This window comes from Sciurus vulgaris (assembly GCF_902686455.1).
Source record: "Sciurus vulgaris genome assembly, chromosome: 6".
In the NCBI taxonomy this organism is placed as follows: Eukaryota; Metazoa; Chordata; class Mammalia; order Rodentia; family Sciuridae; genus Sciurus; species Sciurus vulgaris.
In genome coordinates this window covers 5,229,859-5,251,055 of record NC_136466.1, presented here as the reverse complement: position 1 = coordinate 5,251,055, position 21,197 = coordinate 5,229,859, and the positions used below count along the sequence as shown (strand labels likewise).

At 39.2% G+C, this 21,197-nt stretch overlaps 3 pseudogenes across 3 annotated transcripts in view; all 3 read right to left on the bottom strand.

The window, feature by feature from the left end:
- Positions 1-21,197, bottom strand: part of LOC306663221 (transportin-1-like) — a 572,343-nt pseudogene that overhangs the window by 454,584 nt on the left and 96,562 nt on the right. The gene's annotated exons all lie outside the window — the stretch shown is intronic.
- Positions 2,796-3,727, bottom strand: LOC306663379 (olfactory receptor 14C36-like; annotated as a pseudogene). Its single transcript has one exon. The product of its transcript is annotated as an olfactory receptor 14C36-like (transcript).
- On the bottom strand, positions 11,244-11,786 carry LOC306663378 (olfactory receptor 14C36-like; annotated as a pseudogene). Its single transcript has one exon. The product of its transcript is annotated as an olfactory receptor 14C36-like (transcript).

Here is a 21,197-nt window from a genome sequence, read left to right as displayed (position 1 = left end):
CTCACCTTATACTGAGGGTAAATTCTTGGCGGTGAGCCCCTGTAAACATTTTTAACAGTGGACACACTGCCCCACACTTACACCTGATGGAACTTAATAAAGAATGGAAAAAATTATTAAAAAGGAGAACATAATTTGATCCTTAACTCTACTGATAGAAATAACAATTTTCTTATAATGTTATATGTCTTTTGTATTGATAGAAATATTCTAAAGGCCTTACAGAAATACAATTGAGAAGTCTGAATGACATGGACTAATGTTCTTAGTGATGATTATTATCTTAAAATGATCCATACAGTGCCACTTCATTGTCCTGTTGTTTCCTAAGCTCTCATCAAATTTCTGAGTATGTGCTGTGGTAAATCTTTGTCTTGTGCAGTTTTAATTCTACAAAGCACTGACAAACCAGGTCATGGGGAGTGGTGATGTGGATCAAGGCTTTTGATTTCCCTGTTGTTCTGGTGACTGCTTGTGCTGGGAACACCTGAGCAAAAGTAAGGTTTAAGATTGTCCATTTGCTATGGTGATGTCCTGCCTGGGGAAAATGTGCAAAGGCTCAGAGATCAGTCATCATCTTCACACTGAGGAACTAGTCCCCTGGGACAGGGAATTCTGAGAATAGGAAAATAACCATAATTTTGCATAAGTGCTGTGACCTTCAAGTCTGCCTGCTATGCAGACACTTTTTCAGAAATAACTTTTCGATGATATACCTATATAATAAACATGCTAAGCCAGCTCTGGGTCACTGTTCTCAAGCAGAAATGAGTATCCCACATGATTCTGTCTGTCTTTAAATGCTAGTATGTTTTTCTAATAATCCCACATCACCCCTTGCTGGTATCTGAATTAACATCTGTGCAGGTCGAAGCACATAAACACAAAAAATGCTGTAATAAGTACTCTTATAGTGTCCTTATTAGGATAGATCTAACATTTGAGAAAAACTGACTTTCAAAAATGTATCTTTGACATAAGTGATATTACTATAAAAATATCCATTCCTTGGTTCATAACAAGTATGCAAAGTAAAAGTTTTTGCCAAATTTTGCAGAAGTTCCTTACCATATCCACACACCTACAAGATTTTGCATTACTTGACACAAAAGTTGAGCTATCAAGAGGTCCTTATATCATATTTCATTTTTTCATTTCTTTGCTACCAAGACTTTCAATAAGAAAGATAAGTTAAATGTCCAAAACTATGCCTCTAAGAGGTACCTCTCAATAGGAATGGGGGTTGCAACTTAATTGCTTCCTAATTTTATCCATTAAATTTAAACAATTTACCTGACTACCTCAGCTTATGAAAAATTCAAAAATTAGGTCTCAATGTGCTGTAGTTGTAACAGAAATTCATGTCAAGTTGAAGTGTGCAAAACTCACTGGGGTTCTCTCAAGTTTCTTCTGTTCTAGCAGAGAACATGGAGTACTGAGAACCAGAAGCCATGGGACAAGTTGGTGGACAGAGCTTGTGTTCTGGGTTGGATCCTGTGACAGCAGGTCAAGGCTTCCTGCATCAGCCAGCACTGGGGAGCTCACTGGATCCTAAAGCAAGCATTCCCTTGTCTGCAAACATTAAGAAATTATTTTATTCATTAATTATGTATGTTTATGCAATGGTTTTTCCCTAGGTAATAAATGCATTTATATTTTTTGTCCACTATTTTCTTACAGGTCAACAAAACTCTTCCCAGAATTTGGAATTTAATGTATTTACTGTAATTTGTATGAACTCTTTTGTTCTTATTTTGCTATATTAGATTTCCTTGATAAATTGACAGTGAGTATACATCATTTGCAATTAATGATTTGCACAGCAAATGCCAGTGAAGACATTGAAGTTTTTGAAAGAAATCAACTGTGTAAAAGGTTGAAAGACTGCCACAGGTTGTGCAGGGAGAACTATAGAGGTTTACCTTACGATATCCGGAGAGAGTGGATAGTTGACAGGATGAGACTCAGGCCATACAATTACAGTCCACCTTCTCATCTTTATCAGACATGACACACCTCTTAAATATTACAAAATTAAGATGAGTGGGAGGAAAACTGTCAGAAAACTGACCTTCAATTCAGCCCTGAGGTTGGGTCCCTGTCACAGGATAACTCTCAGACATAATAGAAGACTGGCAGCTAATGTGGCTGAGGAAGGCAGGTGCTCTTCCCCAGTGGGTGGATTTGACTGTCAGGATGCGCGGTGCCATAACCACTGCCCTCTGTTTACTTCACGGACAAGGAGATTCTTCTTGTTCCATGTTCCAGGTGGAGAAAATTATTACTGTTATTCTCTCTATAATTTTGGTGATAACTGCCTTAGGATTCGATTTTTGATTATTTCCAATGTAATTAATTGACACAGATATGTACCTTAGACTTTCCATATTTACTTCACTCATCACCAAATAAGACCACCGAATAAAATCAAATGCTGTGAGTGTGAGTGCAGGTGGTCTCCATTTTGCTTTGTGAAGTTTCCCTCTGTGACATTATGAGATAGAGCTATTGCAAAGAGTTTGGTGACTCTAAACATAAATAATTTTAAAAGATTTCAGTAAATATGTAAATTATTTTCATTCACTAAAAAATGCATTTGCTAACATTATACATCTTATGAAGGATAAATAGAAATGCTGTTGTAAATAAAAAATATTTCATAAGATCAAGTATCCGGGACCAAATAGGTGACATTAGAGAAGGCAGTGTGACTTGTAAGCACAGCTATGAAGAGCATTGTACCTAATTTAGAAGCTGAATCAGTGAAATGAGGATAATGCTGAAACCCATCCTTATCATTTCTCTGAGAGCAACTGTCTTCCCATGACTCTCCTCACAGCTTCATTTACATGTTTGTTCCTGAGACTGTAGATGAGAGGATTCAAGAAGGGAGGAACCGTGGTGTAAAAGGCAGAGAGTGTCAAGTCCTGGAGTGTGTCAGAGGTTGCTGAAGGTCTCAGGTCCTCATCTGTCCCAGAACTGAGGAAGACAGACACCACAAGGATGTGAGGGATGCAGGTGGAGAAGTCCTTACTTGGGGTTCTGTTGGGAAATTTCAGCACAGTGGAAAATATATGAATATATGACATGGCAATAAAAATGAAGCAACCACCAGAGAGCACCACAGCAGACACAAGAATAAGGACCATGTTAATGGTGTTGTCAGAGAAGGAGAGCCTCAGCAGAGAGGGAACATCACAGAAGAACTGATGGACAAGGTTCAACTGAAGGAAGGACAGTTTGAATGTGTTCCCAGCATGCACATCTGCATACACAAGACCACTGAGCAGGAAATCCATAGTCATGTGGACAGAAAACTGAGGGTTCATCATGGTAGGGTACTAGAGGAGCTGGTAGATGGCCACATAGCAGTTCTAGGCCATGATGGAGAGAAAAAGAAGTTAACACATGCACTTGAAATGACCAAGAATATCTGGGTTGCACAGCCAGCTACTGAAATGGCCCTGTTTCCAGTGATGGAGTTGACACAGGCAGTGGGAACAGTGATGGAAATGAAGCACATGTCCAAGATGGACAGGTTCCTGAGGAAGAAGTACATGAGTGTGTGCAGGTTCTGGTCAGCAGTGGTGACAGTGACAATGAGCAGGTTCTCTAACAAAGTTCTCAGATAGGTCAGTAGGAATACCGTGAAATAGAGGAAACTCAGTTTCCAGCCATCAGGAGAGCCCTGGAGGAGAAATTCCATTACCATGGTGGAATTTGCCATGTTCTGCAAATATGGGTTGACTGGAAAGATAAAGAGGTAAAAGGATAAGCAAATAGTGATTAATAAAATTGCTCTACATAATATTTCCAGTGTGTTCTTGTACTTTGAAGTTTCTTTTCCTGTAGAGGAAAGGTCACTCCTGGTTTTCTGATGTTTAATCATTTCTGAGCAGAGAGCACCTCCCCATGCAGGTGTGGAGCTCTGAAGCCCAGGGTCTGGGTGTGACCTGCAGGGTTGTCCTCAGCTCCTCCATCATGCCTCCCTTGACCTCCTGAGACTCCCCTGAAGAACACTTGCAGGTGATGCTCACCTCCTCTGCTGCAGAGCCACCTGAGTGACAGTGTGCTCTTAATGCTCTGTGATTTTAGTAATCTTCTTTCTCTTCCATAAGTACAGTTTCAGTGTAATTTTGTCAATGTATCCACACTAAATTATTCAAATTACAATTTCTAAATATTTTAAGTAGGAATTTATTCACAGTGTCAGAATATTTATCATTATGAACATGAAAATTTTTTTACTCATGAGTAAACCATCTCTAAAAAGCACACATTCCTATTCCAGGCCCACGGGTCCAGTGCTGTGGTGATCTGAGGTGACTGACTGCACCTGGACTCCCCTCAGTCCCACACTCTCCCCACTGCTCCCAGGACGTGGCTGGTGCTGTCTCCTTGCAGCTATCCTCAGCCAGACCTGCTGTAGCTGCCTAGGGGCTCTGTTTTCTTCTCCAACTGATCAGTGTAAGGTGTTTTAAGCCTCCAACATCCAACCCAGCTGACATTCTCCTAAACTCCTACTTTTTACCTTAATATGTTTTTACTCTGTGTTCAATTCCCTGAAACTGCATATTCTATTATCAAAACACTCATTTGTCCTCTTCTTGTTGACACCATCCATTATATTCCTTTCTTCTTAATGTCATAATTATACAAAAAGATACTGAGTGTTTACACCAAAAGAAGGATTTTGCTCATAGTTACAGCACTTCTGCAGCATCTTAGTACAGTTCAGTCCTGAGTCCCCTACATCATCATTTCCTGTGCCCTCTGGAAACCTGGGTCTTCCTCAGCACCATGCCAGTTTAACCTCACTTGCTCTTAGGAAAGTGATCCTGATGAGCTTGTCTGGACTCCTCTGGAAAAAAATGTGTGTCCCCCACTGTCACATGTGGGTGCTCAGACAGAGGTAGGCTGGTGTTAATTTCATAGGCAGTGTAAATTTCAAGTGGTCCTATGCAGTCTAATTGCAGTCTTTGTCTCCCCATTCCCATTCCTTCCTAACACAAACTTGGCTTTCAGCCTGAGGGAGCCTCCTGTTCACTACTGACTTCTTTACAGTGAGTTATTGATTTAACTTTTACCATTAGAAAGTACTGAAATTGAAAAGACTCTCCAATGCAATCTTTCCTCTGAAACCTTATTCATAATGTCTAATTTTCATTCCAATTTTGTGGAGTGTTAGAAATCAACATGTTATACTACCTTTTCCTAAATCTGTATGTATCCATCACACCAGGTCACTGGTACAAATTACTTTATTCTGGTCCATATATCATTAATCATTCTATCTTTTAGGGGCAAGTGCATGACTTCTTGGAGAGTGGGTAATGAACTAAAACGCATGATTGTTTCATTGACTGACAATTCACCTGGACTGAATTTCTTTCTTCTTCTGATTAATAGATGAAGAGCTCCCAAGCAGGCTTTGCCACTTCTTCTTGACTGTAGCACACACAGTGCAGGCTGGGGTGAGGTCATCAAGCCCAGCGGACTGGTCACGTGCCAGGTAAGTCTTTTAAAGTAGTGCTCTCTCAACAAATATAACTGATGACAGAAATGTGGTCACAGGTATTTCAGATCTTGAGGTTTTAAAGAAAAATATTGGTATTTTCAAATAATGTGATTACTGTGGGAGAAATAATACAATAATACAGTGTGTAAGCATGTAAATACATATGACAATATCAGAAGGTGTTTGGTGATGAGACAAATCCATACTAAACACCTTGCAGCATTTCACTCACCCTACTGACCTCCAAGCACTACATGGGATATTGTTGATCAAACCCAGCCATTTGTGTAAAATATAAGATGGAAAATTATCTATGGGATTAGGATCTGGAAGCTGTCATAGAACAATGGAGACATGTATTTAGTTTCAAATTTTAAATACTAAACCAAATAATGTTTTGTTTTCCCAAAAGAAATTAGTACATTCTCCAGTAAATCATTTGAATTGTATCAACTTAATAGATGTCCTTCTTTGCTTATGTGGTGTAACTACAACTTAAAATATTCCTTTCTAAATTTGACTTACTTTTTCCATGGATTAGTCTCATAGGAAACTTCAGATTATGGATGCAATAAAATAAATACATGGATTACCACCTAATTTTTACAGGCACTTAGAGATCTACAAAATATGATTACTTTATGAATCTAGATTTTTAATTAACCTTTTTTATTGGTTCTACTTAGTTACACATGACAGTAGAATGCATTTATACATTTTGATAAATCATACAAAAATGGAGTACAATTTTTCACTTTTCTGATTGTACATGTTGTAGGGTCACATAAAATTAGAAACATGCTTTAATTTCTGCAGTTTGACCTCAATCACTTTGGAGCATTTAAAACTACATTCTCTATTAACAGGTGAAAAGTGCTTGTTGAAAATTCCCTCAGAAAACAAAAAGTTGGGGCATAAAAACAAACAAGCTCTGGTAGCATGGAGGTCTGGAAAATAAGTAGGAGGACAAGTTAGCATGTGTTAATGTCAGAAATTTGAAGAGAATTGTTTCCAGTACTTTCCTTTGTAAATTGTGATTGCTGGGGTTTTCCCTTTGGATCCTTCTTTTTATAGTGCTAAAAATACAGTAAATCAATTTCGTATAAAAATGCAAAGTCTTGCTTGGGTTGTAAGACACAGGAATTAATTATTTTCTAAATTGCATTTTTCAGTATTAGCAATTATTACTTAGTACTATTGATCAGCCTTTGAGGAAAGCCAAGGCTCACTTTATTACATCCTGACCTTCAAAATGTGCCTCCAAATGCTGCATAACTCTGTTTTTAGATTTTTACCACTGTCCTATAATCACAACTGATATAACTTTAATATAAAATGTAAAAAATTATTGAAATGAGGACATAATAGAGATCAGTAAAAGCTGAGATAATGAATTCCCAAAAACTGAGATTGATGAATTCAAAATGCTTCAATGAAAAATGTGTACAATGCTCTGCTGCCTTGCCAGTGGGAGCAGGACCCCAGGATCCCAGAGCTCAACTTGCAGAGGCAGATGGAGGGGTGAGAACAGCACTAGGAAGCAGCATCTCCAGAGCCTGGGGAGAGGACCTGGCCCCATGACAGCACGCAGAGTGGATGGCACAGGGGAGTCCTCTGCTGCACATTACCCTAAGTCATTACTGAGAAGTAAGTAGCCATGAGGAGAGGCTGTTGGTGCTCACTGTGTGTTCTCATTTCTGCCTCCTTCACCTCTGTGTGAGTTAGGGGTGTTTATGGGAATCAGTTAACATTAAGGGAGATAAGAACCTCACTCATGAACCTGACAGTGGGAAACATCTAACACTGTCTGCATTTTAGCAACATTTTTTTTTTTATTGCTAAGATGAAAACCACGTGACATAAAGTTAACCTTTGTAACAGTTCATGGCATCAATTCAGTGTTATTTACCACAGGACAAATTTGTAGAACTTCCAACTACAACTTGTTCACAAATAATTTTACTATTTTGGCTCAGGAGTTCAGAGTTTTGGTCATCACTGGACAATTCCACTACTTTGTTCCCATGGTGTGGGCACATGGAGGAAGGACACATCAGAAGGAAGCTTCTCAGGATGTGGCTGCAGGGAAGCAAAGATAGAGAAGGGAAAATGGGATGGAAGGAAGATGGATGCATCCAGGGCTTAATAACAATGTCCATTTTTTCCATCAATGTCCACATATGCCTAAGCTACCACCCAGTCACCTCATTCAAACCAAGATGGCAGATTAGTTTGTAGCTCTCACAACTCAATCATTTTACATTTGAAAATTCCTGCCTCTAATCCAGAAATCTGGGAGACACCTCACATCTCATCCACAACATTCACAGCTAGTTCCCATAATTTCATGTCCATTTTTCATTGCAAAATGAATTTAGTCCATCTCCAGGGGTCTATAGTCTTAAGTCCAGCATTGCCCAAAAGTCAAAGTCAACTATCTCACCTAAAACTGAAGGCAAACTCTGGTTTGTGAGCTCCTGTAAAAATCAAAACAAGTCTCATACATGCAATGTCCACTGGCAGAAAGTAAACCTCTCCATTCCCAAAGCAAGTAAGAGGGCTATGGAAAGAAAGGAAGGGGTCAGAGGAAACCAAACCCAGCTGAGAAAGCATAACTCCACCTCATATATCATCTAGTACTATTGACTGAAAGAAGTTCTTTTCAAAGGGCTTGGAAATTTCTGCCAGTTGTAGAGCACAAGGTATTCTTTCATTTGGCTTTCTCTGCAGGCTTAAGCTTCTCTTGGTTGACAGTTCATACTACCGCTTCTCTTAATTTCAGAGGATTCCATTCAACTATGGCTTCACTTTCAAAGGTTCAACTATTATCCTGGCAGGGGCAGCCTACAAAGGCTCAAACCCCATTACATTTTGCCTGGAATCTCAGGCCTTTTGTGGAATGATGGTGGAAACTTCCATGAACTTTTACCTTGAGCACCCTGCAGTCCTTCAGGGCCAGCACCACATAAATAATGCTAGAGCCTGCTGCCAACTGACACCATAGTTGGGTCCCTGTAATTACTGCCATGGTGGTTTCTGAATGTCTTCCTTGTTGAATATGCCAATCTCACTTGCTGGCACCCCAATGTAAGTATGGTGGCCCCATGAGACATCTCACTTGAATGTGCTCTTCCTTATCCTTGAGTGTGCAAGCAATGTGGTCTTGCAAATATCCTAGGTGCCCTCAGACTCCCTCACATTGTCTCTTTGTGAAATACTTGACTTCTCTTAAGGGACTGCAATCTCTTTACAACCACAACTTCCCTGGCCCCAGTTTTTGAAGTGATCACTTTAAATTCTGATGAAATCTGGTTTTTAACTCTACTGATATAAACATCTGGTTTCTTAAAATGCTATTTGTCTATGGTATTGATATAAATATTCTAAAGGTTTTATAAAACTTGAAAAAGTATAATATTCCTAGTAAAATATTCTCAGTTTTGAATATGACCTTAAAATGCTCTATAAAATCAGTTACTACATTGTCTTATTGGTGGTTGAAGACCCAATACATTTATAAAAATTGACTCTAGTCTTTGTCTTCTGTAGTTTTGATTCCACAAAGAATTGACAAGCATTATCACAAAAAGTCTCTACCAAGTACTCCTAAATATAATGTCCTTATAATGGTAGACCTGATATTTCAGAAAACATGGCTTTCCAAAATGTATCTCTGACATGTTTGGTATACTCTAAAAAAATCTCTTCATTTGTTTCACATCTAGTATACAAAGTAAAATTTTTGCAAAATTCTTCATAAGTTCCATACCACACCACAATTCCAGGGTTTTGTATTATTTGACATAAGATGTGAGATATCATGGAGTCCTTATATCAATATTTCCATTTTCATCTCCTTTGCACCAGGTCTTTCAATATAAAACACGAGTTAAATGTCTAAATACATGCATCAAAAGACAACTTTCAAAAGAACTGGTGCTTGAAATTCAATTTGTTTCTAACTTTATCCATTAAATTTACATTAAATATACCTGGCCACCTTTACTCACAAAAAGCACATGCGTTAGAATTCAGTCAGCTACAGTGGTGGAGGACATGCATGTCATGTGGAGTTTGCATAGTTCAACTGGGATTCTCTGAAGATCCTTCTGCTCTAGCAGGGAACATTGAAATGGTGAGGACTAGAAAACATGGGAAACAGTTTGTTGATGAAGATTGCTTGCTGGTTGCATCCTGTTAAGGAAGTCAAGTCCTCCTGCATCACCCAACACCTGGGTGCTCAATGGTTCCTCTTGAAGGTATTCCTGTGTCTGAAAACTTTAAGAAATGTCATTATGAATTAATCTCATATATTTAAGCTTTTTTATTTTCCTAGGTAATAAGTGCACTGTTGATTTTCTCTACTTATTTTGAATTATTGTACTGGTGAGCAACATTATTTTTCAGAATTTGGAATTTAATATATTGATTGTGGTGTTGCATGAACAATTTCTTTATCATTTTGTTATATAAGTATTCCTAGGTAACTTGATGTTGAGCATATGTCAGTTATAATTAATCATTAGCACAGTATTTGCTAAAATGTTTGAAGACAAATATCTTGTGTGGGTTGATGAGCTATCACAAATAGCTCACACACAGTCACACACCTGCATCCAAGTGGCTCAGAAGTTTGAAGCATGAAGATTTCAGGTTTGAATCCAGTCTCAGAAACTTAAGGAAGCCCTATGTAACTTAGCAAGACCCTGTTTTCTGTGATAAAACAGAAAAGGGGCTGTGGGTTCCCCCTGGGTTCCATGCCTGCTGTAAATAACAGCAACAAAATAGACTGCCACAGGCACAGAGTGGGCTTTACTGTAGGAACCCCAGTAAACTGAGAGAAGTGGTGGAGTTGATGTGGGTCCAATACTCAGGCCAGACAATTAGATTCTGTCTTTCATAATGATCAGACATGACTCATTAGCATACTCATTACAGAAGTAAGGTGTGTGTGAGGAAAACCCTCCAAAAGGTAACATGCAACTCAGCCCCATAGTTACATTCCCACCACTGGGTCTCATGGACATAACAAAAGACTGACAGCCATCAAAGGTGTGTAGGAGGGAAGACCCAGGGTGCTCTTCCCCAGTAGATGGATTTGACTGTAGGGACATGAGGGTCGAAACCTTTGGTTTCTGCTTTCTTCATGGAAAAGGAGATACTTTTTCATGTTGCAGATGGGCAAAAACATTACTGTGATTCTCTCATCATTTTGCTTACAAATTTTTTAGGAATTGAGTTTTATATGATTTAAAATAATTAAACTGACACAGTAATGTATCACAGTGCTCACAAATCTGATTGACATTCCTCTGAGTGCAGATTATGTGACTCCATGTTATCACCATGTTTTATTTGTAAAGGTCTCCTCTGTGACAGCATTGTATACAGGTATGGTGAAGTATTCAATATATTGATACCATTGATAGCATTCAATATATATAAACAAATGATTTTAGAATAGGTAGTGAATTGCATTTATATTTGAAACATTGATAAGATTACACATTTAATGAAGGACACGGGAAATGCTATGGTAAATCACAAAAGTATTGTTTGATAAAATAACTCATCTTCTCATAAGGTACAATTAGGGTAGGCAGTGTAACAGGTAAAGTCCATATAAAAAGAGCACATGATCTTATTTAACTCCACTCAGTGCAAGGAGTATAATGGTGAAATGTATCTTTATCATTTCCCTGTGAACAACTGTGTATTACTCTCCTCACAGCTTCTTTACCTGTTTGTTCCTGAGACTGTAGATGAGAGGATTCAAGAAGGGAGGAACCATGGTATAAAAGGAAGAGAAAACCATGTTGTGGAGTGTTTCAGAGGTTGCTGAGGCCTCAGGTGCACATTTGTGATGGAACTGAGGAAGATGGACACCACGAGGATGAGGGGTGCAGGTGGAGAAGGCCTTCCCTTGGGCTCTGTTGGGAGATTTCAGCACAGTAGAAGATATGTGAATATATGACATGGTAATAAAAATGAAGCAACCACCACAGACCACCACAGCAGACATAAGAATAAGGACCTTGTTAATGGTTGTTTCAGAGCAGAAGAGCTGCAGTAGAGAGGGGACATAACACAAGAACCAATGGACAACATTTGACTGGCAGAAGAACAGTTGGAAGGTGTTTCCAGTGTGCACGCCTGCATATGCCAGTCCACTGAGCAGGGAAGCCAGGGTCATGCAGACACAAAACTGAGGGTTCATGATGATGGGATGCTGGAGGGGCTGGCAAATGGCCACAAAGTGCGGGGGCATCCAGAATTCCATCCAGTGGTTGACAAAGATCCTCTGGAGGATGTTTGCAAAGGCTCAAACATCCTGACTGCCGCTGTTGAACACATGGTGAACAGCTCCGGAAAACCTCAAACCCCAGAGGCTTTGTGTTTTGCTTTGATTGCTCTCATTTCGACTCAGGTACTGCCTATTCATGCTTATGATAATGAAGGGAAAGCTTACTGGACCTATTTTCCAAATCCTCCCTTACTGCATCCAACTACTTGGAGCAGATCTAATATTAAAGTATTTACTAATGAGCCTCCATTACTTGGAGGGATTTCAGATTCTTTAATACCACATAAAATAGCATCTACAATTACATTTCATGGAATTACTGAAGAGACACCAATGTGCCTTAGTACAGATAATCTACATGTGCCACTGGAATGTCTCCCTTTAAGTTATAGGACTTACATTACTAATTCTCCAGGAGAAGACAACGAAAGAGATATATGGTCCCTAGAGATAACCTCACTTGGATATGCTCATTATAATGATATAAATATTTCAGTGGCTTTACCGCCTCCTTTTAAACTGTGTGATGACTTTAACAGTCGTAAAGACAGTTCTTGGAATCTACTCAATTTAGAAATAGATTTCCCAAAAAGGTTTGAATGTGGTTTTCATCATACTGCACTACAGTTTAAGCCACAAGTCTCTGCTACTACTATTACAGATTATTCTGTGTCTTCTCCTGATTTTGATTATAAACTTTGGTTAAAGAAAGACAGAATAAAACATTATATATTAATTTTAACCCTTTTCTTACCAATGAGCCTATTCATAGATGTTTTACTCCTGAATAGGTAACACCCATCTATCGGAGTGACCTTATAAATGGTAAATTCTCTTACTTTCCTGACTTGTATAAACTATTAGCAGCTACTAATATAGTATTATTACAAAGACTTGAGTTAAGTAAAAATAATGACTTTGCAGTACGTGCTTGTATAAATGCTCCTCATGCTATTCTTATGTCTACCATAAATAATTTCAATATAACTAAAAATAAGGAAGCTTATAACATTTATTGCCATGCTTGTGTTCTTACGAATTGTATTAATTCAACCATGTCTAAAGATTTAGAGGTGTTTTTAATTGTACATCAGCCTAATTATGTTATATTGCCATTTAATCTTACAGAATCTTGGTATGATGACCAGATGTTGAAATTTTAAAAACAGTTAATGAATTTTTAAGACCAAAAAGATTTGTTGCAGCTTTGATCCCAGCAATAACAGCTTTAATAATTATAATCACTTCTTTTGCTCTCTCGACCACAGCGCTTGTACAGGAAATTCATACTGCTTCACACGTAAATGATTTATCTCATAATTTCTCTGTGGCTTTAGTGGCACAAGAACAAATTGATAAAAAATTAGAAACAAGAATTAATGCTCTTGAAGAAACTATTCTCTTTATGGGAAATGAGATTCAAAAATATTCAAACTAGAATGACCACTAGATGTCATGCTAACTACAAATGGATTTGTGTTACTCCGTTAAAGGTTGATAATAATACTAATTGGGAACAAGTTAAAACTCACCTTAAAGGAGTTTGGAATAATACTAATATAGCACCAGATATCAATGCTTTACAACTACAAATAAGAATGTTAAGTCAGGCTCATCTCTTGGTTGTTTCAGCAGATAATTTGGCCTCCCAAAAGTTTCATAACATAAAAACAACTATATTTAATAGTACTTTCCTAAATACAATATTACAATACGGCTTGATTGGAGTATGTATTTTAATTTTAATTTTTGTCTTCCAGTCATCCTCCGAGCAATCCTCAGAGTAGTCAAGAGAGTAAAAATTCAAGAAGGCCTCTTCACTTTACAAAATAAAAAAGGGGGAGCTGTGGGGGCCATCCAGAATTCCATCCAGTACTTGACAAAGATCTTTTGGAGGATGTTTGCAATGGCTCATCCTAAAGGGAATTGCCGGATGTTTTGCTCCAGAGCATGGTGTTTTTTCTGCTGTATTTTTCTGATAATATATTATTCATTGCAGTCTCAACAGATTGTTTAAGGGGACTAGGGGAATACAACAAAAATTCCAGAAAATATTACCTACAATCTGAAAGACAATGGGTATTTATCACTAACAAAGTTAAAAATAATTTTGCAACCATACAATGAGTCCCTGAAAACCTCTGGAGAAAATAGATATAGATCTGCCTTTGTCTCCAGCAGGCTGGTTAAATTCTAATGATGGTTTTGTTTATGTGTGGTGGTGGGGTAAAAGAATAAGGTTTCACAACATTCCTTCCTTCCTACAAAGAATAGGTCACCCCTATAATAAACGTTGGTACACAATGCCCTGTTCTGGAAAAAAGAGCTACTTAAGACAATCTAATCTATTCAGTAAAAAAACTTGGCTACGAGAACCACTGCAACCGCTGCCCTCCTGTAGCCCTTAACTCAGCAATTTATATATTAACAGATGGACCTAGTAGAGATGGTCACATGAGATTACTTGTCTATCGCTTTAACTGCGAGAGTAATAAGAATAGTCTTAGGTCACATAGAGTTTATATATTAAGGAAATAAACATTGTATTAGCTCATTGACATAGTTAGATATTCTTAAAACAATTGTGATTAGGTAAGGATAATCTGTAAGGTTACTGTTTTCTCATAATCTTTCAGTTCCTTGTTAAGAACAATTTCTGCCTATGCTTATGCTTTGGAAACTTCTTTAATTTCATTAACCACAAGACAGCCATTATAGCCTGAAGAAAAATGTATATAAACCCAGCCTTCCCCAAAATAAAGTGGGAGTGATTGCACCAGAACTAGAGTCTGTGTCTTTCATTCTCCATCCATCGTTGATGCTGTCTCCCCATGCCCCATTACCTGTGTGGAACCCATGGACTCCTCCTAGGGCTGGACCCCAGCAACAAAGCAGTCCCAGACCATGATGGAGAGAAAAAGAAGTTCAACACATACAAAAAAATGACCAAGAAGAGTTGGGTTGCACAGCCAGCTACTGAAATGGCCCTGTTTCTGGTGATGGAGTTGACACAGTCATTGAGGACAGTGATGGAAATGAAGCACATGTCCAAGATGGACAGGCTCCTGAGGAAGAAGTACATGGGCGTGTGCAGTTTCTGGTCAGCAGTGTTGACAGTGATAATGAGTAGTTTCTCTAACAAGGCACACAGGCTATGTCAGAAGAAATACCATGAAATAGAGGACTCTCATATTCCAGCCATCAGGAGAGCCCAGGGGGAGAAATTCCATTACCATCGTGGAATTGGCCATGTTCGGTAAATTTTGGTTGTCTTTTTTCCTACTGTAACTGATATAAGTTATATTATTTATATAAATACTTAAATATTTACCTACCTATTGTCTATCAGACATTTCCCTATTTCCATGCTGTACTTATTACTTTAAAATAAATTTATTTATTTTTATTCTCTGGAATTTCTGTGCAGACTATTCTGTGCATTTTCTGAATATATTATAAGTTAAGAGTAAGTTAAAGAAAAGAATTTAAAACCAACCAGAAGCCACCTGAGGAACTCCCACACACATGCACACTGGAGACATCCCCCAAGTTCCCTGTGTTCCTATTGCAAACTTGGCAATCATAGAAAATAGCATTATGCAGTTTTAAGGACCCTCTGGACTTGCTATGTTCTTCACAGAACTAACCTTTTTTTTTGTTCCTGGGCTACCTGACCCTTGGATGAGATTGCAATTTGCTGAGCAGAATGAAACTGAGGCTCAGATGTGTTTGGACTCTAACTGCCAAGTACTCACTCCTGAATGCTACCTGACCTCCACGTGGGAGCAGAACAGAGTCTCTCCTTGGCTTCTCCCATCAACTGTGTCTGCAGCCATGATGGATCTGTCCAGTCAGCACAGTGCCATGTGGAATGTGGGGAGCTCAGTCACCTCATGTTTATGTTAACCTGGTACCTTGCCAGTGGAGTAGTACCCCAGGAGCCCAGAGATCTGACTGTGGATACAGCAGGGGACCTGAGCACAGCACAAGATTGCAGCATTTCCAAAACACAGGTGACAGGACCTGGCCATGTGCCAGCATGGGCAATGGAAGACACAGGGGAACTCCTGTGCTGGGCATCAGCCTAAGTTGTAACTGAGAAACTAATGATACTGAGGAGAGACTGATGGTGCTCACTGTGTATTCCCATCTCTGCACTCCTCCTCAGTGTGAGTTACAGGTGTTTATGAGGATCAGTTAACATTAAGAGAGATAAGAAACTCTCAGTAACTCACCAACCTGTAAGTGAGAATCCTCTAACACTCTCTGTAGTTCAGCAGCAACATTTCTTATCATTGAGATGGAATTCAGAATGTTTGGAGAGAAATACATTGTATGAGATGAAAGATTTTTACAAGACAGGCAGCCCTCACAGCCAAGGCAGTCAAGGTGTTCGTGTTTATGAATTTTATTGACATGATGGGATGGTAACAACAGCCCTGTGTTTATTTCATGAAAAAGGGGTATCTTTTATTCATGATCCAATGGAGTGAAATATTCTGTGATTTTCTATATATTTTTGTTATAATTTCTTTAAGATATGATTTGTGGATATTTTAAAAGTAGTTACTTGATAAAATTATGTCAATTATGCTGTGCTTAAATATTTGTTTGACAATGCTCTGAATAAGAGCATGTTATGTGAATGTAAGTATCTCCAGATTTGACTGGTAGAGTTTTCCTGTATGAACATATTTGAATATAGGCACTGAAAAATATTCAGTGAATCTTCAATATATGTAAACTTAAAGGATTTCAACAAATATATTGAATTATATTTACTCATTTAAAGATGAATGGAGTCAGGTATGGTGGTGCACACCTGTAATCCCAGTGATTTGAGAGGCTGAGGCAGCAGGACCTCGAGTTCAAAACCAACCTCAGTGACAGTGAGGCAGTAAGTAACTTAGTGAGAACCTGTCTCTAAATAAAATGGAAAATAGGACTGGGCATGTGGGTGAGTGGACAGGTGTCCCTCAGTTCAATTCCTCATTTCTCCACCCCCCAAAAAATATGCATTGAATACATTACACCTTTTATGAAGCATCCATGGAAATAACATGGTAATCCCACAAATTTATTTTACCCCAAAACACAAATTCTAAAAATATGATGTTTAAGTCAGCTATTTTGCTGATGTGACTGAAAGATCTGACCAGAACAATAGTAAAGGAGAAGTGTTTATTTGGGGTCTCAGTTTCAGAGGTCTTAATCCACAGAAGGCTCTCTCCATTCCTCGGGGCTCGAGGTGAGGCTGAACACCATTGTGGAAGAGGGTGGTGGAGGGAAGGGGCTGACATCACGGTGATCAGAAAGCAGAGCGTCTCCACTGGCCAGATACAATATATATCACAGAGTCACATCCCCATTCTCACCTCCTCCAGCCACACCTTTCCACTCCAGTTCCCACTCAGTTATTTCCCTAGAGGAATAAATCACTGTTGGGTTGAGGATCTTACAACCCAATAGTTTCTCCTCTGAACCTTCTTGTATTGTCTCACATGTGGGTATCTGGGGACTCCACATTCCCAAGCCAAAACAGGTGATAATGTGTAGGCAGTGTGACTTGTAAAACCCTGATATGAAGAACATGGTATCCAACTGTGAACATCAATCAGTAAAATTAGGGTAATGCTGAAATTCATCTTTTCCATTACCCTGAGAACACCTGTCTTTGTATTACTCTCCTCACAGCTTCCTTTACTTGTTTGTTCCTGAGACTGTAGATGAGAGGATTCAAGAAGGGAGTAACAATGGTGTAAGAGGCAGAGAGAAGCATGTCCTGGAGTGTGTCAGAGTTTGCTGAAGGTCTCCGGCACACACCTGTGATGTAACTGAGGATGATGGACACCACAAGGATGTGAGGGGTGCAGGTGGAGAAGGCCTTCCCTGGGGCTCTGTTGGGAAATTTCAGCACAGTAGAAAATATGTGAATATATGATATAATTATTAAACCAAAGCAGCACCAACCAACTATTATAATAGAGATTAGAATAAGTCTTCTGGTGATGTCAGAGCAAAAGAGCCTCAGCAAAGAGGGGACATTACACAAGAACTGATGGACCACATTTGACTGGCAGAAGGACAGCTGGAATGTGTTCCCAGTGTGCACATCTGCATACACCAGGCCACTAAGCAGGGAAGCCAGGGTCATGTGGATACAAAACTGAGGGTTCATGGTGATATGGTACTGGAGGGATTGCAGGATGGCCACATAGCAGTCCCAGGCCATAATAGAGAGAAACAGACGATCAACACATGCACAAAAATAATAAAGATGATCTGGATTGCACAACCAGCCACTGAAATGGCCCTGTTGACAGTGAGAGAGTTGACACAGATACTTACACCTGTCCAAGATGGACAGGTTCCTGAGGAAGAAGTACATGGGGTGTGTGCAGATTCTGGTCAGCAGTGGTGACAGTGAAAATGAGCAGGTTCTCTAACAAGGTACCCAAGAATGTCAAGTTGAATACTATGAGATAGAGGAAACTCATATTCCAGCCATCAGGAAGCCCAGGAGGAGAAATTCAGTTACCATGGTACAATTGGCCATTTACAGATTATTCTGATTGACTGGGAAAATAAAGAGATAATAGAAAGAAAAAACCTGATTAATTCAGTTCCTCTACACATTCATGTCCAATGTGTTTTCCTGCAAAGGAAAGGTCAATCCTGGTTTTCTCATATGTTTAATTATTTCTGAGCAGAGTGTATCCCCCATGCAGGTGTGGAGGTCTTCAGCCCAGGGTCTGGGTGTGACCTGAAGGCCTGTCCTCAGCTCTTCCATCATGACTCCCTTGACCTCCTGAGACTCCCATGCAGACCACTTACAGGGCTTACTCTCCTCCTCTCCTGCAGGGCCATTGCTCTGAAGGTGCATTTTCAATGCTCTGTAATTTAGTTAACATCATTCTCTTCCATGAACTACAGCTGAGAACATTATTTACCACTCTACCGAGTGGTAATACTGTCTTTTCCTCAGTGTTTTTACTCCATGAAGTTGGATTCCTTTTTACATAACACAATTTGTCTTTGTCTCATTGACACATTCCATTTACTTCCATTCTTCTCAATGGGATCATGATCATTTAAAAAAACATTGACTGTAATCCCTAACAGGTAGTTTGTGCTCATAGGTACAACAATTCTGCAGCAGCTCAGACTGGCTCAATCCCACGTCATCTACATTATGGTTTCCTCTGCCCTTTGCCAACCAGGGCCTCCTCAGCACCAGCCACATTAACAACACTCACACTTAGAAAAGTGACCTTCATGCTGGGTCTGTCTTGGTTCCTCTGGAAATGTGAGTGTCTTCCAGGGTCAGGGGTGGGTGGCCAGACAAAGTAGGTTGCTGTTAATTTTGCAGTCATGGTGAAGTTGAAGTGGTCCTACTCACTCTATCTGCAATTTTTCTGACCCTCATCTCCAGTTTTCCCCTGAAATAAACTCACACCTGAGGGACTTCCTTGTCACAGTTAGCAGAACTATATTTTCTACTGTCACCTAATGATCTAATTTTCCCATTAGAATGTGCTGACCCAGAAAGGAACTCAAATGCAACTTTCCTCTGTAACCTTCTTCCTAATCTCTAATTTATTTTCCCTATGTCTGTTTTATTTAAAAATGGGCATATCATCCCAAATTGCAGGTAATGAGTATGTGTTCATCACCCCCACAACACTGTCACACATCCTTGAATTTAGGACAATGTAATGTTCATCTTTTTATACATTTAGTAGAAATGTCATGGCTTCCTTCGTAAGAATTAGTAAATAATTATATCATCACATGAATGAGTAACCAGTAAAAAGGACTGATTTTATTTTACTGATTTACAAATAAAATGCTCCCAAATAGGCTTTGGACCATCTTTCCTTCTGTAACACATACACCTCATGCTGGTTTGAAATAATAAAAGCCTACAGGCCATCTCCCACCCCCATGAATTTGTAAGGTCAAATCTAAAGCACTAATTGATCAAAAACATTATTGATGACATGACTATGGCCTCAGCTATTCCGAGCACTGCGTTTTAGGGGAATAAGTATATTATTGTTTTTATAAAATTTACTCACTCCTGAGTGTAACATGCTATCAATATGAACAGAAAAAAGTATGTCCTTGGTCTCTCCCATCAACTGTGTCTGCAGCCAGGGTGGACCTGTCCAGCCAGCACAGTGTCATGAGGGATGTGAGGGACTCAGTCTCCTCTGTTTTATGTGAACCTGGTGCTCTGCTAGAGGATGCAGGGCCCTTGCGGGGACCAGAGTACAGCCTGCAGAGACAGCAGGAGGCCTGAGCACACCAGGAGGAAGCAGAATCTCCAGAGACCAGGAGAGAGAGCTGGCCACATGCCAGCAATGGGCAGTGGATAGCACAGGGGAGTCCTCTGCTGGACACTGCCCTACATCATTGCTGAGAAGTCAGTATCTTTGAGGAGAGACTGGTGGGCTAACTGTGTGTTCTCATCTCTGCCTCCTTCATCTCAGTGTGAGTTAGGGGTGTTTATGGGGACCAGTTAACCTTAGGTTGGTGAAAACTCTCACTCTCTCACCAACCTGCAAGCAGGAAATCTCTAACACAGTTTTGCAGCAAAATCTCTTATAATTCAGATGAAATACACATGACATAAAATTAACCTCCGTAACAGTTCACAGTTTGCAATTCAGTGTATTGTTTTGTACCACTGTACAATGTCCAGCTTCATCTTATTCCCAAATACTTTTATTACTTCAAATGACCCATTGATGCATTACACAACATTGTCCATATTATTCTAACTGCAGTCACTGGAAAACACTAAATGTGTTCTGTATTTTTGAATTTCCATATTTGTGAAATTTCATATAAATAAAATCATTCAGTATATGATCTGTATTCTGTATGAAGTTAGCCTAACATTATTGAAATTAACCCAACTTATAGCAAGTACCATTATTTCATTACTTAAGAATTAATGACATTCCATTAAGCATGTATGCCAGAAATATTTTAATCAACATGTGCATTGGCGGACTATTATTTCATTCTGCTCATATAAAGCAACTGATTTATTGGTTATCACAGCTTTTGCCATCTTTGGCATTTCTGGTAAACACTTAACACTCTTTAAGATTATGTTGAATAATTATGTCTGACTGGTTTGCATTGCTGTGAAAAAAATACTGGATCAAAAATAACAAAACAAAACAAAACAGCCCAGTGCAGTGGTGCATACCTGTACTCCCAGTGATTTGGGAGGTTGAGTCAGGAGGATTCTGACTCAAAAACAGACTCAGAAACAGCAAACAACTAAGCAAGTCAGTGAGATGGTGTCTCTAAATAAAATACAAGAGAGAGCTGGGGATGTGTCTTAGTGGTTGTGTGGCCCTG